General features: G+C 35.8%; 1 protein-coding gene across 1 annotated transcript in view; it reads right to left on the bottom strand.

Moving 5' to 3' along the window:
- Positions 1-25,105, bottom strand: part of ADGRV1 (adhesion G protein-coupled receptor V1) — a 521,379-nt gene that overhangs the window by 173,820 nt on the left and 322,454 nt on the right. The gene's annotated exons all lie outside the window — the stretch shown is intronic.

The following is a 25,105-nucleotide window of genomic DNA, read 5'->3' as shown; positions in this document are numbered from 1 at the left end:
ACCATTTCTTGGTTAAGTCAAAGCTAATGGGAGAGAAAACAAGAAGCAAAAGCTCTGACTTGACCCTCATCTACATCCTCTTGCCGGGAAGTAACATATGTAACAAAATAAACTGAAAATAAATTAAAATTTCAAATCCTATGATTGCCATAATCCTTGGATTTATTATTTCAACTGCCTTCAAGCCTTTGTTGAAAGTCACCTTCACAATGAGGTCTCTCTCAACCACACTACTTAAAATCACACCCTCTTTTTCTCTCTCCTTCCACCACATAATTCCCTGATCTCTACTTTTCTTTCTTGTTTTTTTAAACACGACTTACCACCTTCTAACGTGCTCTGTAATTTGCTTATTTATAGGTTCTTGGTTACTGAGTCTCACCCACTAGAATGTAATCTCCATGAAGGCAGGATCAGTGAATTTTTACTCATTGATGTAGCCCATCAGTGTCTGGTACACAGTAGGTACTCAACAAATATTTGCTGAATAAATGGATAAACAAATGAAGTGAAAGACTCTACAATTTCGTATTTTCTCCAATATATGATTACTCTATCAAATTTTGTAATGAAAAGTGTAGATGGGAAGAGAAAATTTGGAGCAATACGAGTGTACTGTAACCTCTCAAGAAATAAACTCTCTCCCTCTTTAGGACAGAGACCAAGTCTTTTTAACTTTTTATTTTCATAAGCTACTACTGTGCCTAGAATATAGAAGTGTTCAATAAATGATTGTAAAAAGAAAGAATGATTGATTCCAAAAAGACAGAGGGGTGTTGCAAACAGAAAACTAGCTGACTTATGCCTCAAAACCTCTCAACTTTTAAAAAAGAAACAAATACCTTTAACGCTGTTTGAATTTTTTTTTAAATGAATAATATGCTCAAAACTAAATCAGAGCAATAGGATGAAGCATTGTTTTTATTCTCAAATGAAATATGTCCCTCCCCAATCCTTTTGTCCCAAATGTGTGTCCATTTAAATCTCCTTGAAAATTTCTGCCCAATGGTCTTCCTAGCATCACTGTGGTGAATTCGTCAGGATCTGGGGTGAGGCCTTGCATGCTTCCAACGTTGTCTCCATTTCACAGGGAGAGACTCATCTCAAGCAGCCTCTTTAGTCAATTACAGAAGCACCAAAATGCTAATGAATAAATTTATAATAATATGCACTGTATCTCATGCCATGCTGAAGTGACTCTTCCTTCTTGGGAATTATTTATTGAGTACTTCTTGTACCAAGTACAGAAGAAAAAAAAAAAATCCCTTTTTTTTTTTAAGCTATGGACACTAAACAAGTCAGTTCACCCTCCTGGGACTAATTCCCTCATCAGGAGTAGGAGGAAGTTAGAAAAGATAAACTCTCAAGTCCCTTTCTAATCCAAGATTCCAGGATTACTTTTGAAATGAGAAGCATTCCTGACTCAACTTTATGTTTATTTAGCCCTAGATTTGGAGCATTTGTAACACACACTATTAAAAAAAAAGCAAATGCTAGAAATTTATGTCTCATTATTTCTTAACAATCTGGTACAAACGAATTCCCTGAAAAAATGAAGTCTACAAATTTGCCTTTCCAGAACATATCACAGATATCTTTTGCATTTTAGAGCTTATTTAAAAAATATGCTTAGATTTTCGTAGATTTTAGCTTCTACCTTTTGAATTGCAACATCTTATAGGTCATAAACTCAACCTTCCTAAATTCCACAAATATTCACTGAACACCTTCACCAAAACATTAACTTTGAACACTAAGCACCAAAATCATGCCTTAAAAGACATCGGAAGCACAGAACTGTGAGATTCGGCCAAAAAATGGAAATAATTTTAACATTATATGTTCTTGCTTTTTACCAAGTGGCATCCATTTCCATAAAGTCTTTATAAGTGTACCTACAATAAATTTGAGCCTTTCTAATTCAGATTTTATAATATGAATTTCGTTAAAGTTTATTTTGTAGTTTTGTTCTCATCAACCTGAACAGTTTGCTATGTAAAACAATAGTGTAATCCAAATTGTAATTGAATATGCTTAGTTTTAAGCATTCTACGAAACTATTTATAAATGATATGCTAATTTACATAATTTTTATTCTTTCAATATTGTTTCTTTGAAACGAATTAGTACAGGTTATTACTTAAAACTGTATTTACTTTCAGAATACAGTTTTAACACTCAAAATTCCATTCTTAAGGTATGACTTCTTCATTTTTTATTATGTTTCATCTCATTTTCTAAATCATAAGAAGACTGGTTACAAAGCTACTTTTGTAAACTAACAAAATTCAGCGAACATTCTGGAAGAATTATGAGAAATACTTCTGTTCGTATGCAAGGAGATTAATCAGCAAGAGAAAGCTGAGCTGTCACAATGTACACTGCTACAACAGGGATGAACTAAGAATATTTGGAGAACCTGCTATGACGTGTAACCAGGCCTATAAAGTTAAATTAAATTGAATTAAAGTAGAAATTAAATGATTAAAGTAAAATAAAATCTCCCAGCATATTTAGCTTTAAGGCACATGAGGCTTTAAGGTACATACATCTTTAAGGCATATAACCTAAGAAGAAATGAAGTTCTAACATTGTTCTTTTACTCGAACAAATAGAGATGACCAGGAAAAAGGTTATTTTCATAGTCAGTTCTCTGGATGCATTAAATCGAACACCATAACAGAAGAAAAGGAATTTTTCAAAAGCTCTCAGTCATTCATGTATTGATTCATTCGATTACTAAGTCTTTGAGTACCTACCATCCACAAAGCATTATGCTTCCTGTGCAAGATGAAGAATATGATGGCAGAAAACTACTGCGTACCAGCAAGGTGCTACATGTTTTCCTTTGTTTTTTTTTGTGTGTAACCCACATATTAACGATGTGAAGTCATTATTGTTTTTATTCTATTTAGTAAACGGTGAAAGAGGATCTGATAGGGGAAGTAACTTGTTTAAGGATCATTGAACAAGTTTTAAAGTTAAAGTGGGTTTCAAATCCTGGTGTTCTGATTTGTTCTTTCTAGAACACCACGCTGCTGCCTACAAAACTAAATCAAGCACAAGTCCTGTCTCAAAGCATTGAAATCCTAGTTCACTGTTTCTCAATCCTTTACAACCCATGGCTCACCAGAGGTTCATAATGGCAATAGAATATAGTGCCAATAGCAAATATAATACTATTCTTAATTCTATAGTGATCTAACTATATACATCTTACCTAAAGAGAAAAGAAAAATATATTTCCCAAAAGAGAGTATCTGATATATTCTGTTAATCGTTTATAAAATTCTTTGCTTCTTCTGGTTGATTAGAGCTCTACTGTACCAGCCAATGGAGGAAATACCTATTTTTTTTTCACTTTAAATCTATAGCATGTGTCTCTGTTTGCTTCAGCTAAATAATAACTAATAACAAAAACTGACTTTTCTGTAAACCTCAACTTTCAGTACTCCTTAAAATATAGTCCCGTCACCCCCACATACATACTTTAACTAGGGACATTCTACTCCTCTCTCTTTGCAATGCTCTTCTCTCTACTCTCAATCTTATCCAAAACCTATTCAGTTTTTACAGGCCCAGTTCAAATTCCACCTGCCTACTCTGATCACGATAGACTCCTAGACTTTCGTATTTTTTTATTGAGCATTTATAATGAGCCAAACGTTGTCCTTTCTAATAGAGAGTACCTAAGGTAAAGCCAGACACACACACGATCCCATAAAATGTGGCAGGTGTTATAACAGGGTACAGAGTAACATATCAGGGGAATGCAGAGTCCAGATCGATTAATTCTGCTTATGGGAGTCAAAGAAATATTCAGAGAGGAAACGGAATTGCCTTGGCTTGGCCTACAAGTCTCATCTGCCCCACTTTTTCTTCCGAAGCTTATCTTCCACAAGACTCTTCACGCTCCAAACGTTCACCCTGACTGCATTGACTGCTATTCCCTGAAACATGTGCCATCATCTCTCAGCCCTTTGCCTTTGTTCTTCCCCTTCCTTCTAGCTAGAACTTCTGTTTCTCCTCTTCCTCTGTTGAAATCATGTCCGTTTTTCAAGGTGTGGTTGAAATGTCAACTCTATCATGAATATATGGCTATTTCTTTCAACCATACACAACCTTTTCCTCCTCTGAATTTTTAAAATAGGATTTTATTAACATAAGGATTCATTTTCCTATAAACTTCAATTCTCCTAATTCTTAGATAAAATCAGCTTTAACCTCTTGGAAAACTGTCGCCTCCTTAAAGGTGGTAATTTGATTTTATTCTCTATTATAATTATTTTGAAATACGTTAAAAAGAAAAACACAGTAAGTATTCATTATCTGGTACAGACCTTGTTGTAGGTTTGAGCATAGTAAGGGTTTTTTTACAGCTTTTTGAAGTAAGATCGACAGACAACAAATGGCACATATTTAACGTGTATGATCTAATAAGTCTTGACACATATATACACCTGTAAAACCATCATCACAATCAAGATAATTAACATATACATCATCCCCAAAAGTTTCTTAACGACCTTCATAGTACCTCTCTGCACCACAACTGCTTCTTACATCCCCAGGCAACCTGTTTTCTGTCACTACATATTAGTTTGCATTTACTAGAATTTGATGTAATTGGAATCATATGTACTCATTTTTCTCTAGTTTATTTCACTCAGCATAATTATTTTGAGATTCATCCAAAATCATGTATCAAGAGTTCATTCTCTTTTTATTGTTGAGTAGTATTCCAATTATGTATCCTTTCACTTGTTGATGGCTATTTGGGTTGTTTCCAGTTTTCGACTTTTACAAATAAAGCTGCTATGAATGTACAAGTCTTTGTATGGACACATGCTTTTATTTATCTTGAGTAAATATCTAGGAGAGGAATGGCTGGATCATATGGTGTGTATTTAATATTTGAAAAAATTGATAAATTATTTTCCAAAGTGATTGTAACATTTTACATTCTCACCAGCAATGATGTATAAAGGTCCAGTTGCTCCACATTCTTACTAAAACTTGTTATGGTTAATTATTTTTAAAAATTTTAGCCTTTCTAATAGGTACATAGTAGCTCCTCACTGTGGTTTTAATTTGCATTTTCCTAATCAGCAATAATGTTGATCATTTTCCCATGTGCTTATTTGTGGTCCATATCTCTGCTTTGAAAAAATGTCCGTTTAACTCTTTGTCCACTTTTTTTTTTTTTTTTTTTTGTGAGGAGATCAGCCCTGAGCTAACATCCGCCAATCCTCCTCTCTTTTCGCTGAGGAAGACGGCCCTGGGCTAACATCGGTGCCCATCTTCCTCCACTTTATATGGGACGCCGCCACAGCATGGCTTACCAAGCAGTGCGTCGGTGCGCGCCCGGGATCCGAACCAGCGAACCCCGGGCCGCCGCGGCGGAGCGCGCGCACTTAACCGCTTGCGCCACCGGGCCGGCCCCTCTTGGTCCACTTTTAAAATTGGGTTGTTTGTTTTCTCACTATTGAGTTTTATAAGTTCTTTCTATATTCATAATACAAGTCTTTCGTCAGATATTTGATTTGCAAATATTTTCCGCCAGTCTGTGGCTTGTCTTCTCATTCTCTTAACAATGTCTTTTGAGAACAAAAGTTTTTAACATTGATGAAACCCAGTTATGGATCGGATTATATTTTTTTTTGACCCTTTGTAGATTATACTCTTGGTGTTACATCTAAGAAAACTTTGCCTAACCCAAATTGACAAATGTTTTCTCATATATTTTTCTAGAAGTTTTTAGTGTTAGGTTTTAAAATTAGGTCTTTGATTGATTTTGAGTTATTTTGAATATGATGTAAAGTATGGTCCTAAGCTTTTTGTTTGTTTTGCATGAGGATATCCAATTTTTCCAGTATCATTTTTTCTGATAGACTATCTTTTCTCTACTTAATTACCTTTCATATTTGCCTATATATGAGGGGGTCTATTTCTGGACTCTCTAATCTGTTCCACTGATCAATTTGTCCATGTTTACACCATTACCGCATCATCTCGATTACTGTAACTATAATTCGTGAAATAAGGTAGTGTTAGACTCCAATTTGTTCTTCTTTTTCAAAGTTGTTTTGACTATTCCAAGTCATGTACATGTCCATATGAGTTTTAGAACCAGGTACTCGATTTCTAGAAAAAAGCCTGCTGGGGTTTTGAGTGGGACTGTGTTGGATCCCAATCTGGGGAGAACTGACATATTAACAACATTGACTCTTGCGTCTCATGAACACAGTTTATCTTTCCATTTATTTAGGTCTTCTCTGATTTCTCTCAGGAGTGGTTGGTAGTTGTCCATGTACAGGTCCTTCACATATTTTTTAAAAGATTCATCCCTAAGTATTTCGTATTTTTGCTGTTATTGTAATTGACATTTCATTAAATTTTAATTTCTGATTATTCATTGCTACTATATAGAAATACAATTGCTTTTTCCATATCGATCTTGTATTTTGCAAACTTACAGAACACACTTACTAGTTTGAGTAGCTCTTCTGCAGAAAACATTATATTTTCTATACAAAGAATCATGCCATCTCTGACTAAAAGGAATTTTGCTTATTTTCTCATCAGAATGGCTTTAATTTCTTTTTCTTGCCTTATTGTACTTGCTGGAAATAGATACATAGATAGACAGATATAAATATAGATATAGATATAGTGTATACGCACACACAGTATTAAAAAGAGATGGTGAAAATGAACATCCTTGTTTTGTTTCTGATCTTAGGGAGAAAACATTCAGTCTTTCACCATTAAGTATTTTTATCAACTGAACTGTGTCCCCTCCAAATTCATATGTTGAAGTCCTAATCTCCAGTACCTCAGAATGTAACTGTATTTAAAAATGAGGTCACTAAAAAGGTAATTAAGTTAAAATGAGGTCTTTAGGGTGGGCCCTAATTCAATATGACTGGAGTCCTTACAAGAAGAGGAAATTTTTAGGGGGCCAGCCCCGTGGCGTAGCGGTTAAGTGCACGCGCTCCGCTGCTGGTGGCCGGGGTTCGGATCCCGGGCACGAACTGATGTACCGCTTCTCAGGCCATGCTGTGGCGGCATCCCATATAAAGTGGAGGAAGATGGGCACAGATGTTAGCCTAGGGCCAGTCTTCCTCAGCAAAAAGAGGAGGATTGGCATGGATGTTAGCTCAGGGCTGATCTTCCTCACAAAGAAAATAAATAAATAAAAAGAAGAAGAGGAAATTCTGGATACAGACATGCACACGTACAGAAGAAAGATCATGTGAAGACAAAGGGAGAAGACGGACAATATAAAGCAAGGAGAGAGGGCTCAAAATGAAACCAACCTAGCCAACACCTTGATCTCAGACTTCTAGCCTGTAGAACTGTGAGAAAATAAACTTCTGTTACTTAAGCCATTCAGTCTCCGGTATTTTGTTATGGTAGCCTTAGCAAAGTAATACAAGTATGAGATTAGTTATATATTTTTTTGGTAAACATCCTTATCAGGCTAAGAAAGTTTTCCTCTATTCCTACTTTGCTGGGAGTTTTTATCAGGAATGGATATTGAATTCTCCATGGAGATCATCAAAAATATTATTCTACTTTTGTTTGTTAATATGATAAATTACATTGATTGACATTTGAATATTTAACCAACTTTGCATTACTGGGATAGTTATCACTTTGCTGTGATGTATTATCCTTTTGATTTGCTAAAATTGTACAGTCATGTGCTGCATAATGATGTTTCTGTCAATGACAGACCACATGTATGATGGTGGTCCCATAAGATTAGTACTATATAGCCTAGGTGTGTCATAGATTATACTATCTAGGTTCATGTAAGTGCTGTAGGGGAGGAAGAAATTTTCCTCTACCCTTCTAGGTTCTTCTGGCTGGTCCAAGAACTAAATTCCCATGAGACAGATTAGCAGGAGAAAAACAAACCAAAGTTTAATAACACATGGGAGAAACCCAAGAAAACTGAGTAACTCAACAAAATGGCCAAAGCCCTCACTTTAAATACTATCCTCAGCTAAAGACAAAAGAAGATGTTAAGGGTGGGGAGAATCAGGGACTTCAAAGGAAAGGAAGGCAATTCACAGGTAGGTGAAAACAAGCAAATGTTTGGAAAACAAGTGTTTGGCCACAAAGAAACAGAGGAACGTAGAGGAGACCCCAACAAACAGGCTTTTCTAGCTTCCTCCATGTCTACCACCCAGTTCATGTTATGCTCAGGTGATAGTTCGCTTCCCAAGACAGGTTTCTTTATCTGAATTCTTTTACATAGTTAAGGGGGAGGTAACAAGAACACCTTTCTGAGTCATTTGTTTCTTAAAAATGATCAGCCTAAAATAATCTTTCTGTTAAAAAGACACACTTTGGGGTGGCAAATTTTGTTCCCCTTCTGTACACTCTATGATGTTTGCACAATGACAAAATCGCTTAATGACACATTTCTCAGAATGGATCCCCATCTTTAAGAGACGCATGACGGTATTAAGGATGTCTGCATCGGGCCGGCCCCGTGGCTTAGCGGTTAAGTGCGCGCGCTCCTCTACTGGCGGCCCGGGTTCGGATCCCGGGTGTGCACCGACGCACCACTTCTCCGGCCATGCTGAGGCCGCGTCCCACATACAGCAACTAGAAGGATGTGCAGCTATGACATACAGCTATCTACTGGGGCTTTGGGGGAAAAAAAGGAGGAAGATTGGCAATAGATGTTAGCTCAGAGCCGGTCTTCCTCAGCAAAAAGAGGAGGATTAGCACAGATGTTAGCTCAGGGCTGATCTTCCTCACACACACACAAAAAAGAAAAGTCTGCATCAATCAATGTTTATAAGGAACATGGGTTGGTAGTCTTCTTTTCTTCTAATGTCTTTGCCTCATTTTGGAATCAGGGTAATGCTGGCTTCAGAGAGTGAGTTGGGAAGTATTTCCTTGTTTTCAATTTTCTGGGAGAATTTGTGTAGAATTGGTATTTTCTCTTCCTTAAATGTTTGACAAAATTCACTAGTAAAATCATACTGGGACTACAGCTTTCTTAGTGGGAAGATTTTTAAATATAAATTCAATTTCTTTATAGATATAGCATTATTCAGGTAATATTTTTCTTTTTGAATAAGTTTTGGTAATTTGTGTCTTATAAGGAATCTGTCCATTTCACCAAAATTGGCAAATTTATTGGTATAAAGTTATGTATAATATTCCCTTTTTATCCTTTAAGATCTTTAGAATCTGTAGTGATGCCACTTCTGCCTTTCTTCATACTACTAATTTGGATCTACTCTCTTTCCTGATCATTCTGGCTAAAGGTTAATAATTTTACTGATCTTCTTAAAGAACAGGCTCTTGGTTTCACTAATTTTCTCTATTGTTTTGCTGCTTTCTATTTCAAGGATTTCTGTTCTCTTCTTTATTATTTATTTATTCTAAGTATTTCAAGTTTAAAAAGTTGTTTTTCTTTCTACGCAGTCACATTTTTGAAACCTAACATCTTTTCTAATATAGGCATTTAGTTCCATAAATTTCCTCCTAATACTGCTTTAGCAACTTCTCACAATTATTGATACATTGTGTTTTCATTTTCATTCTGTTCAAAATATTTTGAAATTTTTTGAAAATTTCTTTTTTGATCTATGGGTTATTTAGAAGTGTGCTAATTAGTTTCCAAATATTTGAGCATGTTCCAGAGATGTTTCTGTTGTTGATTTCTAACTTAATTCCATTGTGGTCAGAGGACGTGCTCTGTATGACTTTAATTATTTTGAATTTTCTAGCTCACGTTCCATGTGTACTTGTTAAAAACGTGTATTCTACTGTTGTAGGGTGGTGTTCTGTAAATGTCAATTAGGTCAAGTTGGATGATAAAATTTTTTAAATATTACATATTCTTACTGATTTTCTGTTCTTTTTTTTTTCTATCAATTATTGAAAGAGAGGTCTTTAAAGTCCAAACTATATTTGTGGATGTGTCAATTTTTCAACAGGTTTCGCATGGTGCATTTGGAAGCTCTGTTACTAAGTACATGAATATTTAGAATTATCATATCCTCTCAATAAACTGACCCTTTTATCATTATGGAATGACCTTCTTTCTCTCTGGTATTATTCTTTGCTCTGAAATCTACTTTGATGTTAATAGAATTAATCCATCTTCTTACTTTCAACCTATATGTGTCTTTATATTTGAAGTGTGTTTCTTGTAGGCAGCATATAGTTGGGTTGTTTTTTTTATTCAGTTTGAAAATCTCCTTTTAAATGGTATATTTAGATCATTTGCATTTAATGTGATTTTGTGTGCTACAGTTTAGTCTATCATCTTGCTATTTGATTTTTATCACATCTGTGTAAATTATCTGGTGATCATTTCTTTCAGCTTTTATATATTTGAAGACTTCTTTACTTAATCTTTATTTTGAAAGATAGTTTGGTTGACAGGTTTTTTCTCCTTCAGGACTTAAACATGTTCTGCTGTCTCATTTGCATTATTTCTGACAAGAAATCTGCTGTAATCCTTATGCTTCTTTCTCTGTAAGGAATTTTTTTCTTTGTTTTAATTTTTGTTGCTTTTAAGATTTTTCTCTTTATCAGCAATTTTGAGCAATTTTATCATGATGTGCCTTGGTAGAGTTTCTTCTGTTTGGGGTTCACTGGGGTTCATTGAGGTTCTTGAATCTGCAGGTTGACAGTTTCAACAAATTTGGAAATTTTTAAATCACTGTTTTTTCAAATGTTTTTTTTCCAACCATATCTTCTTTCACCTCTGGCACCCCAAGTATACATATATGAAACCCTTAATTTTCCCCCCACAGTTCACTGGTGCTCTGTTGACTTATTTTGATTTACTTACTTAATTTTTTGGTGAGAAAGATTGGCCCTGAGCTAACATCTGTGCCAATCTTCCTCTATTTTATATGCGGGTCACTGCCACAGCATGGCTTGATGAGTGGTGTAGGTCTGCACCCAGGATCTGAACCTGCAAACCCAGGCTGCCGAAGGGGAGTGCACGACCTCTACCACTATGCCACCAGGCAGGCCCCTTTTCTTTGCAATTTTCATTTTAGATAATTTATATTGCTATGTTTTCAAATTTACTTATTTTTTGTTCTGCTATTTCTAATCTGCTATTAATCCCATTAAGTGTGTTTTTAATTTCACACACTCTAGTTTTCATTTCTAAAAGTTTGATTTAGTTCATTTTAATATCTTCCATGTCTCTACTTAACTTTTTGAACACATGGAATTCAGCTATAATAAAGGTATTAATGTTTTAGTCTGTCAATTCTAACATCTGTAAAAGTTCAACATTAGTTGATTTATTGATTTAATAACCTAATTATGTGTCATATTTTCATGCTTTTTGCCATGTCGTGTAGTTTTTGATTGAATATCAGACATTGTGATTTTACCTCTTTGGGTGTTGGATATTTGTATTCTTATAAATATTTTTGAGCTTTGTCCTAGGATGCAATCGGAAGAAGTTTGATTTTTTCGATTTCTGCTATTAAGATTTGTTAAGCAGGACTGAAGTGCTCATGCCAATTATTCCCCAGGACTGAGGCAAGATCATTCTGTGTACTCTACCCAATTGCTTGTGAATCTTGAAGTTTTGCAGTCTAACTCGTGGGAATAGACATTATTCTTGGCCCTGTGTAAGCACCTGGCGTCATTCCCTTTTACCCTTTCGGGCAAATCTTTCTCTGGCTTTGGGTAGTTTCCTCACACACTGGGCTAATTGGTACTCAGATGAATACTGAGAACCTTCTGCATATCTCAGAGTTCTTTCTCTGTGCAGTTCTTTCTTTTCCAGTACTCTCTCCCGCAAACTCTAGCGGCCCTGGTTGTCCCAGACTCTTACTTTGTCTCCTCAATTCAGTGAGTCTGCTAGACTCCACCTGGGTTCCTCCTCCTTGTACCACAGCCTGGAAAACTTGATAAGGCTGTATTCCAGGACAATTGTTAAGCTCACCTTGTTTGTTTCCCATACCTCAGGATCCCTGTCCTTCATTGACTGACGTCTAGTCTCTTGAAATTGTTGTTTCATATATTTTTCCATTTTTTATTTGTTTCAGATTTGAGGGTAAATATGGTCCCTGTTATCTCATCTTGGCTTGAAGCAGAATCCAGCAGATATTTAACACCTTTTGGATCCTGTTATTAGTATTCTATATTTTTCTGTAATTAAAATATTTACCATTATTCTGGTGCTTTGTCTTGAGCTCAAGTAAAAAGCACTTGAATCTAAATTATCTATATACTCTATTTTGTGAATTTTTATAGCTCATATTTTTCTAATCCACTTGGCTCTCTTGACCACAAAAAGTTTTTCACTCTCTTCTTTCAAAGTTAGCTGATGAGTAAGCTATTTTAAACATTGGTTTCAATGACAAAAGCAAGATGTTTTTAGTTCAAATAAATTCACAAAAGCTGAGGTCTAAATTATCTCTGCTACTTTTAAATCATTTACATCTACAAAATCTCTTTCAGTAAAAATTGTGTATAATTTTAATCTGACGCTAAAGACCCTTACATGCTGCTGATGCACTGGCCACTGTGGCACAGTCAATGATCACGGTATTCACAAGTATAAGGACATTTCCATGACATTAATGTATTCTGTGGTGACAGATTCCTTTTTGTTTAACTTTTTGTCAGCATTACCTGTGCAACTTTTAAAATTATTTGAAGAAACATTTAAAACTATATGAAGACCTTTAACAAAGTATTAAACATAAAACATCAATAGAACTTAGTGATAATCTTTAATTCTTTACGCAACAGGACAGAGGCCAGAAATGGAAAAGCAACTCTAAGGAAAGGCTATAAATTATTTCCTGCTTAACTATGCTCACTAGAGATTGCCTGGAGCATCTTCCTATAAACAGAGCACTTGGAATAATGCCATGCTTAATTTCTTGTATCTTTTCTTCAATACCTTGTGATCACATAGTATGTTTATTACTATATATTGTTTTTTCTGGGCTAGTATCTTTTTCCCTGCTATTTCTACCCCATCCCTTAAGAGAATGTTTAGGCGTCAATAATAATACTAAACCCTAATTTTCACTATTACTAAAAACATCTTACTTAACATTATAACTATTTTCACTGATTACACACAGCTATTCCTTTTTTCCCACATTGGCTAGAAGACATTAAATATTCTTGGGTAGCCTTCCTACAATATTCATGTCAAGGAATGTAAAATCTATTATGCTGACTTTCATGGCTTCTTTCTTTCCTTCCTTCCTCTCTCCCTCCCTCCCTCCTTTCCTTCATTCCTTCTATCCATCTCAAACAAATACCAACTACCCATATTTTATACTTACTTTGGCTGTTATGTAAAAATGTATGGAATCAAAAGACCCTTGAATGCTAAACTAAATATGTCTCTGAACATCTCAGGTGTGTCTCTGAATGCCAGAGGTGTTTTACGCAATGCAGTAGTTTTTGGCAACTACTGAATGTCAGAAACCGGTCTGAACAGGTTTTCATAATTATTACGTTTTTATAGTTGCCATAGTGAAAATACAGTAAAAAGTCAATCAACATATTTAGTTTTCGAATGTCACATTCTGTACATGTCCTGTCTTTAGTGTATCCTGTCCCTGCTGCTGTATATAACACAGGGCACAGATCTCCTACTCATGTGACATGTTACTGCCAGAACACTAAGCATGCTGTTTTCTCACCACATCTAACGATTAAAATATACAAACATAAGTAAATCAGTGGCTATTACTCAGAGTCAGAGGCAGGTAGAGACTGGGAGTGTTCACTTAGATTGTATATGCACACACTCAGACTAAGTTATTTGTTTTAGTATACGGTTTAAAGTAAGTCAGCGAATCAGAGGTTGTCAATTATCACACACAAAAAATAAACCTCATGGCTTGTCTATACACACTGCAATTTTCGTCCTAGCTCATCTTTGGTAAAGAAAACTGCTTGGGATATCTGCCACCCACAGATAAAGACATTTTAAAAGGCCATTCGGTAAAAGACAATAGTAGACTTTACTCCCCAAAAGATCTCTTAGCCCCTATTTTTTAGAGGTATTTTATTGTGTTTTTATTTCTTCTCTTTTCTTTAAAAAGCAATTTTCTCTCTGAGAAACAGATCTTTATGAGTAATTCATTAACACCAAGACTAGTCTTTTTCATCTGGTACGCAGCCAAAGAAGTACTAACTTATTTTTATCGGTAATAATAACAATAATAAAAATAATAATTACCATTTAGTGACTGGTTATTATGTGCCAGGTAGTGGGCTAACTGCCCTACAAGACATTTCATCTTATCATTAAATAACCCATGCAATTTAGCCATCACTGCCTCCAATTTATAGAAGAGGAAACTGAGGCTTAATAAAGGTAAAAAGAAAAAAGAAAGCTTGGAAAAGAAGCTCTATGCTTTACATAATATCTGGATATCTAATATATTCTGCTATCATTAAAAATCAACTTCAGCTTAAGACTTAGTTACCTCAATACTTGTTTAAATATAAAGAGTACTTTTTAATTAGTATTGATAATTATTTGATCAGTTCATTGGCATAGTTAAAATTAAATGAGCATAGCAGAAATTTGATTCACAATTAGAAAAACTAAACACATTTCTATAGGCTTTTAAAGAAAGAAGCTTTTATCTTTTACTTAGATTTTTAAGGAATAAAAAATGAAATAAACTTCCTACATTACCATACTCTCTCTCTCTCATGTTGTTCTTTGCACTGTTTCCCCTTTTAGAATTATGCAAGAAAATTATGTTTTAACAATTATTACAAAGGAAAGGCACACATTATTTTCACGGTTAATTAGTTTCAATTCATATTTTTACTTCAAATTAAATCAAATAGCTAAATTTTTACACACAACTTTTTAAACTTTTCACTTGAACTGCTATTCTTCAAGAGCTGGGCAAACTGCATTGACTTTACTGTAATTTCACAGAGGTCATTAGGTTTATTAGTAGCAGAATACATGTATCTGTGATTGAGAGCAACAGCAGTATACCTGGAAAGTGACACGATGGAATCAGTTCTGGTAAAGAATATGTATTATTTAGAAAAGACAGCTCAAATAAATGAAGTATGCTCTACATGTAGAGCATGTGGCCCTCTGAAAGAAGTTGCACACCCATGATCCAGAGTGGAGGCTACCCAAGGTATTAAAGTAGTTTATAATCTCATTAGCCGGCCCACGAGAACTAAAACATCTAATCACTAGCCCATGAAGAACCTGAGAAGTTTAGTACAACATGAACAAGTTGCGTTCTTTTATCAGACTTCAAAAATCTATGATGAAAATAAAAATAAAATTACATATTTTATTCAAATGAAAAGAACAGTGGGTATGCCTAGACTTCTTCACTGCACCACTCATCCACAGAGGCTGTGCTCTGGACACCGCAAGCAGAGCTCATTGCATGATGTTGTTAAGGAAAGGGCAAGAATTGTAGAATTTAGGCTAGCATATTTTATCATTTCCAGTTCGTAAGATGTTTGGAAGAAATCGAAGCCACAAATGCAGATTTCATCTCAGTGTTGTCATGAGAATCTGCTAAATACATTTAATATTTAAAATTAAAGGGCTCTGAGAGTCTCAACTTTTCAAATCCTCCCAGTCACTTCCTGAAAAAAACCAAAAACAACAATATGGTATAGTGATGAAGATCACGACCTCTGAGCCAGAATGCCTAATCTAAATCTTGGTTCCATTCTTTACTAGTTGTATGAACTTTGGAAAATTACCTCTCTGTGCCTCTCTTTTCTCATCTATAAAATGAAAATGATAAGTATAATATCTACCTCACGGGGTTGTTGTGAAGATTAAAAGTATTAATAAGTGCAAATTTTTATGTCAGTATCTGCCATAAAGTAAGCATGGGTAATTTGTTCAAATAGGTGTGATTATTTACACAAAACTGGACAGTTGATGAACAGCTAACAATTGAAGACCCCACTTATTTCCAATCGGCAAATAACTTGGAAGTCAATAAAATCATATTTCAAAGAAATACAGGATTCTGTAGTATAAATAAACTATCAGCTTCCACGAGTTTCTCAGATTGTGATCAGTATGCATTGTGTTTTAATTCTGTGTAACTGTTCTTGAAGTAGAAACGTTAGGATGTCTATGACGTGTCAAGAGTCTTCATTATCTGAGTAGGTCACTTAAAACAAACACAAAACAAAAACTGTGCTAGAAATAAACTAGGTCCTCCAAGAAGACTCAGTGCTCCTGGAATTGCAGAAGTGAGCATATGAAGCCCAGAACTGCCCTAAAATATTGAGAGTTGTGGGCACACTGAAGAACGTTCTGACTCCAATAAACGGGGAGGGAAATAATCCACACTTATTGGGCTCCTAAGGTGTGGTAGGCTTGCTGTGGTTTCTGTAGATAGGTTATTTCATTTAAATCTTCATAATAGTCCTATAAGGTTATTATCCCTGTGTGACAGCTGAGAAAATTGAAACTCAAAGGTCTTAGAGCTAACCAATGACAAAGCTTGAAGTGGGCTTACCTGACCCCACATCTCGCTTCTCTTTTTGCTGTTCTCTGCTGCTTTTATGCTGTTTCATGAAAACCGCTGAAATTCAGGTTCTTTGAACAGAGGGACAGAATTGAGATTTGCCACACAGCTTTCAAGAATATTTCTGTTAATACCAGCGTTCTCATATACTTGGTCAAAGCTGGCGACTCTCACAAGTGATTCAGACTGTTCTTTTCAATAAATAAATTTTATTAAACTGCTTTTAAATTCATTTTCTGTTAACCAAAATTTATATTCTTAAACTGATAAAATAGGTGACAACTATCAACAGAAAATCCAAGTGCCTCTCTTTTAAAAGTTCTAAAAATGAAAAACTCCTACTATAGACAATCCAGCAGCACATAGAAAAGAAAATAAGAGAGCTACATACAAGAAAACAGGGCAAATCAAGATAAACAGGACAGGAGCTACATAAAAGTTCACTCCTGTAGCTCAACTGTAGAAATTTGAGGGGACATTTTGGCACTTTCCTCTTCCTATTGTCTAGACAGAGAGTTCACCTCAGTTCCTGACCCAAAAGAGAAAATTTGCTTCTCCTGATAGGGTTATAAAATGCTATTTGGAATAAGACAAGGACTTGTGGAAGCTGCATTGTACTTTGAGCATATTATCCGTGTTGGGATCTCTAGATCAGCCTTCCGGCAGCTTCAAGTATCCAGAATGCTCCAAACCTCAAAGTAGCCCACCTTTCCACACATCCCAATCTTTCTCATGGCCCCACTCTCAGGCACAAATGAGATTTAACACAAATGTACCACCCCTGAACAGAAAGTAGCAATGAAAATAAATGGGCTCAGAGATCATCAATGACAGCCCATGATCATCTCATCAGAAGGAAAAGAGCATGCCAGCTACCTAATGATGTCCATGAACAGTTGGCTGTTTTGAACTAAAGTGAAGATTCTCTAAAGAAGTGGCAGAAACCAAAAGAAAGGAAGAGAAGAAACAGATAGAGGTGGAGGTGGCGGCAGCAGCGCACAGATTACAAGTGGAGGCACTATCTTGGCAGCAGAGACAGCCAGAACTAAAAACAGAGAGAGGGAATTTTTAAAAATTCAACGTAGACTATGGGCAAATATCAATTCTTGCTATAATGGAGTTTTGGATATCCATATAAATTTTTCATTAAAAGTCTGTGTAGAAATTTCCACCCTCGATCTTTAGAGAAATTTCTACGTCGATAATGACAACCAAGCTTTATCACTATCGCCATTGATTGGCATGACAGCATTATAGCAAGTTACCCATTGTCTGGAAAAATTAAGATAGCTTTATATACAATATAATTTATATCCTTAAGAATAGCTCCAGGGGCCGGCCCGGTGGCGGAAGTGGTTAAGCGCACGCGCTCCGCTGCTGCGGCCCAGGGTTTGCCGGTTCGGATCCTGGGCGCGCACCGAAGCATCGCTTGTTGGGCCATGCTATGGTGGCATCCCATATAAAGTGGAAGAAGATGGGCATGGAGGTTAGCTCAGGGTCAGTCTTCCTCAGCAAAAAGAGGAGAATTGGCAGATGTTAGCTCAGGGCCGATCTTCCTCACAAAAGAAAAAAAAAAAGAATAGCTCCAATTTCACGTAACTTGGATTTAATAAATTCTCAGTTCAGAGTTAAGTACTTTGAGGGCAGGTTTCATGTCCTGTTTACTGACGTTTCCCTAACACTTAGCACATTGGCTAAGATCTAGTGAGAACTTATGTTGACTATTTACTACTTAATTTAAAGAAATATTACTTAAATTAATAATTCATGACTTATTAATAATAAATTAATAAATATTATTTATTATTTAATTTAAATAATTATTTGTTGCACGCAGGATACCAACTCATTTGCAAATGTTTACAAATCTGTGATTTAGAAATTAAATTTGAATTAGAAACCTATTCATTTGATTGCTTGCAATATTAAAAATTACTTGTTTTGTTTTTTTTTAAATATTAGCTATGTGTCAATTATAGCCCTGGCTTCTCATAGAACAGAAATTACCTTAAGTGAAATGCTAATTTTTATGAGGAAACAGTGACAAAGATAAAATAAAATTTTAGTTACTACGCACTTAAGATTTCAAGGAAATGCTTAAAATCACGTTGTCCATTTTCAAGGACCAACAGTAACTAAAGAAATTTTATTCATTCTTTCCTCAATAAAGCAGTAGGAAAGGGCATCTTCAAAACTTTGTGTAACTTTAAAAATAATCCATTGTTCCGCCTTGTCCCTGATTCAGTATTGGAAAACTAGCAATCTCAATCCTCTCTACAACCCAATTTAACTAGTTCTTATCTAGCAGGCAGAGAATATCTAGCACTGAGGTGGACTCTATGGAATGGAAGACATTAAGGAGCAGAAGAAATGTTTACTACTTGGGAACCGTGGACCATGGATATGCAAAGATGAGCTGATGCTATATTAAGGCTGGGTCATACACCAACTTTCTCCTCTCCTACTGTTTTTATGTTTTAACCACAAACTTTATAAAGTGCTTATTGTTTATTCTGCAAAGTGGGAAAAAGGATATAAAAGAAGATTGAGGCTTATTTCTGTTGATGGTAGTAAATGAAATATTCAGTATTAGTTGTTTTATTCAAGTAGCATAGCATCCATAGGAAGATATAGATAACAGAAGAAAATTATTTATAAATTGATTATTTATGATTATGTGAATTAATCAGAGATACATACTCAGCCATAACCATTCTCTACAGGCTCCACACTGAAATTTTGGTCCTCTCCATTAAAAGTACTCCCACTACCCTGGTGTTCTGGGCCCCAGTCAATGGCTCACCGTCTATCCAGTTACTCAAGCCCTTGACTCCTTTTTTTTTTCATCCTGCGCAATTAGTTCTCAAATTCTATTAGCTATACTTTTTAAATACCTCTTGAATATGTCAAGCCTTCTCGCCTTTCCACTGCTCTCTCTCACCTGGACTACTTCCTCTCCACAGTTAACAGTGAGGTCTAATTACCTTAATATACAGCAAAATATACACTACACACATCACACACACACACACACACACAAAGATATACACACTAACATATCTTAAAGGTAGAAATGATAAGATGTTCACTTTGACCCAGGGGATAAACGCAGTTTAAAATACGGCATGACTTCTTAGACTTCTCATTAGTACATTTTTCATTGAAATGACTACCACACTTTAATGAATATATTGCCAGTTCTCCTACACTCAGAAACATTCAATTGTTAAGATGCTGATAGGAATCATGGACCAACCATTGTACAAAGTTCGTGTTTAACAGTGCATTATTCTGGACATGGTTAATCAAACCTGAGTAAAGGCATCCCTCCTTTGACAAAGAAACTCCACACCAGAGCACCGTTTACTCTTCTGAGTCACTTCCAGTCAATGGAACACTTTCCATTTTAAAATCAGTGGGTTGGGCTGGATGAAAGCTAATGTACCTTACCATACTGCCCTAAAATATCATGATTTTTTGGCTTCCTTCTGACATCATTCAAAAGCATCTCAGAACGTGTAGGTCAGACTCTAAGCCAAATCCAGGCATTATGTTCAAGGGCCCCCTATTTTACAGACAGTCCTTCAAGTTTCCCCGTAACGGAGAAAGCCATGTCATGTCCCCTGTCTCTTTTCTTCACCTTTGCTCAGGACCAGATAACCTGAGGTTATCTTAACCTTATGGTAACCTATTCTAGGACTCTGCTCTCTCATTTATTACCTCTGCCATCTATGCTCTATAATGCTGCTTACTAATTTCCCATTCATTTTTAATTTTTATATTCATTAAAAGGAATATATATACATGGTTTTTAAGATTAAATCGTTTTAGAAGGTTTATAACAGACCAGCTGCTAAGGCCTGCTGTGCAGCTGTCATCCTGGGATGTCCCTTTACCATCATCTTTAGGATTTCTTTTGTGTCTGTCCTCTTCTGTCCATATCTGTATGTATCCTGGATTCCACATTTCCCCATTTCCCTCCCCCTTCTTTTAGTGAAGCACATCTCTAGTAGCTAGGTGAGATAGAGGACATAGAGATCATCTTTTGAGGTCTTGTATGACTGACAATGTTTTACTTTTTCTATCAATTGAATGGTAGTTTAGCTGGGAGAAGAATTATGAGATAGAAATAATTTATGGTCAGAATTCTAAAGTTATTAATTTTTTGTCCTCCAGTATTGCTGTTAAGAAGTCTAATACCATGCTGATTCCTGACGTGACATTTTGGGAGGGAAAGAGTCCTCTGGAAACTCTCAGACTTTGTTTTTTTTAAATTAATTAATTAATTAATTATTTTTTTTTGGTGAGGAAGATTTGCCCTGAGCTAACATCTGTTGGCAATCTTCCTCTTTTTTTGCTTGAGGAAGACCAGCCCTGAGTCAACATCCGTGCCAGTCTTCCTCTGTTTTGTATGTGGGTCACCGCCTAAGCATGGCTGATAAGCAAAGTAGGTCTGCACCTAGAATCTGAACCCGTGAACCCGGGCTACCAAAGCAGAGCACACCAAACTTGAACCACTTGGCCACGGGGCTGGCCCCCAGACTTTCTTTTTATTCATGGTGTTCTAAAATGTCATGATGATGAAGTGCCTTGTTTTGTTTTGTTTGCTAAGCACCTGAAGGGCTTTTATGGGTCATAGTCTTCAATTCTAGGAATTTTTATTATACCATTTCTTTGATAATTTCTTCCTCTCTATTTTTTCTTTTCTTGCTTTCTGGATCTCCTATTATCCAGATTTTGGACCTTGTGGCCTGATTCCTTCTTTCTTTCTTTTTTTAAAAAAATATATTCTCTTTATTTACTTTTTCCTTGTTCCCCATCTACCACAATAGGATACCTGTAAGAAAAATGTTTCTTTTTAATTTTTAAATTGAAGTCTACCATATACACACTAGGGTTCATGAATCTTCAGTTACAGTTAAATAAAATTTTACATCTGTATAGACCCACAAAACCACCACCAAGATCCAGATACAGAACATTTCCAACAATTTATAAGTTTCACTTGTGACCCTTCCCAGTCAATACCCTGCAGCATAAAGTAATCACCATATACACTTGTATCACCATCAATTAGTTTTGCCTATTCTTGAACTTCATACAAATGGAACCATATACTATGTACTACTTCATGTCTGGTTTATTTCTCTTAACAAATGTCTGTGAGATTCATCCATGTTGTACATAATGATATTTCACTTTTTAAAAAATTTTTGTGTAGTATTCCATTGACTGACTATACTAAAATGTATCTATTCTACTTCTGATGGACATTTGGGTTATTTACAATTTGGGGATACTACGAGTAAAGCTGCAATAAATATTTCGTAGACTTGTCTTCTATGGCACATTTATCTTGGGCATCAAACTAAGAATGAAACTGATGGGTTGTAGGATAGGCACATGTTTATATGTTTAGCAGAAATTCCCACTGGCAACACTTGGTATTGTCTGTTTGTTTGCTTTTTCTTAATTGTAGTTATTCTGATTGGTGAACAGTTGTCTACCATTCTGGTTCACATTCATGTTTCAATCTTTTTTAATCTAGGCTCCATAGTCACCAAGGGCCAAATGCTAAGACTACTTTTCAGTCCTCATCCAACTTGTTCTGTTTGATAGTTTCTGCTATCAGGCATGTTATCCTTCTTTACATTTGCTTGCTCCTAGCTGCCTTCCTTATGTAACATAAAGATTTCAGTCTTTGGAACCAGAGTCTTGGATTCAAATTCTAATATCGCCAGTAACTAACAGAGTGACGTCAGGGAAGTTACTTAACTTTCGAAACTTCAGTATCTATATCTTTAAAATCAAGCTAATTATATTTACCTTGTGGGGTGATTGTGAAAAATAAGTTATAACACATGTAGCATATCTCAAACTTTTCTACTCAAGCACCTCTATGAGAGAAGAACATGATGTCTGTCTCTTCCTGGGAAGTCAGGGGCTGTATCCTTGACAAAGACTTCTTTTGCGTGTGTGTCATACTTAATCTTAAAAAACTATGTAAATTTTACATGTTGATTAATATCATCATGCTTATTTAAATTAAACTGTATACTAATTTTATTAGGCTATAAAATAACATGGATGACTGATGATGCAGGAAGATAGAACATGTGTATTCTCATTCATCCTGGAACATTGTCCTCCTTTCCCGGGGGGTAAATACACCTCTGACAAGAACAGACTACATAAACTTGCAGGCAGAGTAGCTGTACTTCCGACCTTGTCCATACTGTTTCAGAATCTGCCTTCTCTTCCTCCTATTTTTATTAAATATTGGTATTCCAGGCTTCCTTCCATGTGTCTTTTATATCCTCATTTTATATCCTTATCCTTTTATCCTCTGATGCCTCCTAAATCTGTATTTCAGCTCCAACTTTTCTCCTAAAAATCATATCAACATTTTTAATAATCCACTCAATAAATATAACCACACAGATACTACAAAACGATTATGTCCAAATCTCAATTTACTGTCTTCTCCCCTACCAACGCTCTACCTCTCCATCTCAGCTAATGCAGTGACTCATACTACTTATTAATCCAAAATCCTCACCTTCAATCCTTCAATGCCCTATATGATCTGTGCCCTATCTACTCTGCAACCTCATCATCTGAACCACTCTGCCCATTACTCACTCTGCTGCAACACTTCAGTCTCTTTTCAGTTCCTTAAACAAACTAAGCTTTTTCTTGTTTTAGGTCCTTTGTACATGTTATTCCCTTTTTCTGGAATGTTCTTCTTTGGGCTGGCTCTTGTCCCTCTTATATGTCTCAGTTTAAATGTCACCTCCTCAGGAGACCACACTCTTAGTATTACTTTTTATTGTATCACTCTACTAATGTCCATCTTGCCATTTTCTATGATCTGAAATTATCATATTTGTTTATGGTAATCTCAGCACCTAGCACAGTGTCTGAATCAGAGTTAAGTGCTCAATAACTATCTGTAGGATGAAGGCATTATGTATCACCCACTGTCCTCCTTCTCATCTAGTACCTTCCCTAGGAGAGGGTTAATTTTAGTCTTTTGGCCCCAAGTCTAATACTTGCTGCCCTGAGGGTGAGCCATGGGTTCCTCAATTCCCCCACATCGAAGTCTCTCACCAATGCCTCAGTGTTTGTCAAGTCTGTGTGATCAAGCATTCCTCAGAGATGTAGGGCTGCTTCTAGCTCTGAAGCCCAGCCTTGAACCACAGCCTACTTGGTTGAGAAGATGAGAAACAAGTGGGTGTGGCTGACACCTGACTCCAGTCCTGCCAGCTCTCAGTCACGGGGGGCTCAATTTTCCTCTCTTCCTACTGAAGTGATTAGTTTAGAATACTAAAGAAAAAAAACAGTAAAAAGAAAAATCTGTCTTTGGAATAGTAATAAATTCAGTTCCTGGACCAGGAAGTACCTTGTATTCTTTTGCTTTTTATCCTTAGCAGTTAAACAGGGCTGGATTAAAATTTATGTATTGAATTGAGCTGAAGGCATCTGATTTTTAATCAACACCAAAACCATGACTAGGTTGGTGGCATTTCTAGCAAGATAAAAAATGCTATGAACAAGCTTTTACACTCAACCAATAGTAACAGCCTCAAAAATATTAATATAGTCAGTTATCTACCATTTTTATCACAGTCATCTTTCCTTTTTAATTATAACTGCTTAGGCATTTGGGAATTGCATTTTTAAAAATAAACGCTCAAATTTAATGCAAACAAAAATCATGTTTTAATCAAAAGGACTGCCCATTTTCTCAATAGTAGAATTAAATGGATTTTTTCCTGACGACATTTAAAGGTCACAAAGAGTATGCTTCAGCAACATTGTAGTGTTAAAGGTGTCAAAATGATGACAAATTTCCAATAGTTTTCCAGTTAAATAATTTAAACTGATAAATTAACTTCCCATGAAAAATAATTGAAATGAGATAGGGGCCGGCCCAGTGGTGCAAGCGGTTAAGTGCACGTGCTTCGCTGTGGCAGCCCGGGGTTCGCTGGTTCGGATCCCAGGCACGCACCGACGCACCGCTTGTCAAGCCATGCTGTGGCAGCATCCCATATAAAGTAGAGGAAGATGGGCATGGATATTAGCCCACGGCCAGTCTTCCTCAGCAAAAAAAAAAGAGGAGGATTGGCAGATGTTAGCTCAGGGCAGATCTTCCTCAAAAAAAAAAAAAGAAAGAAATGAGTTATATTCTACTCCTATGAAATAAAATTGTTTGAAGTTAAAAGATTTTGGGAATCAATCACTTTGAAGATAAAAGTGAAAACTGCTTGAGGTACATTCAGATTTTGGGTCTAGTTTTCATAATACCTCGTGTATTTACTGTAGAACCCAGAATGAAAATGTTTACTATACTTAAAACCCAATCAGAATACTGAATTTGGTTGTCTCTTTTATAATTCTCTCTTCAATATCAGGCAAACTAATTGTTAGTTCAGTGTCATGTGTTTATTTTTTTTCCTTTTCCCTCAAGCAGAACCTAAATGAAAGATACAGTGTAGTCATAATTAAAAAAAAACGTCTTGTGAATGCAAATGCCTACTGCATTGATTCACAGACCAACTTGGGGTCACCAAGCATCTAGAGAAAGGATAGAA

Source organism: Diceros bicornis, chromosome 1, assembly GCF_020826845.1.
Source record: "Diceros bicornis minor isolate mBicDic1 chromosome 1, mDicBic1.mat.cur, whole genome shotgun sequence".
NCBI lineage: Eukaryota > Metazoa > Chordata > Mammalia > Perissodactyla > Rhinocerotidae > Diceros > Diceros bicornis.
Note: the sequence above shows the minus strand (reverse complement) of the source record. Positions and strands in the feature narration are given on the sequence as shown.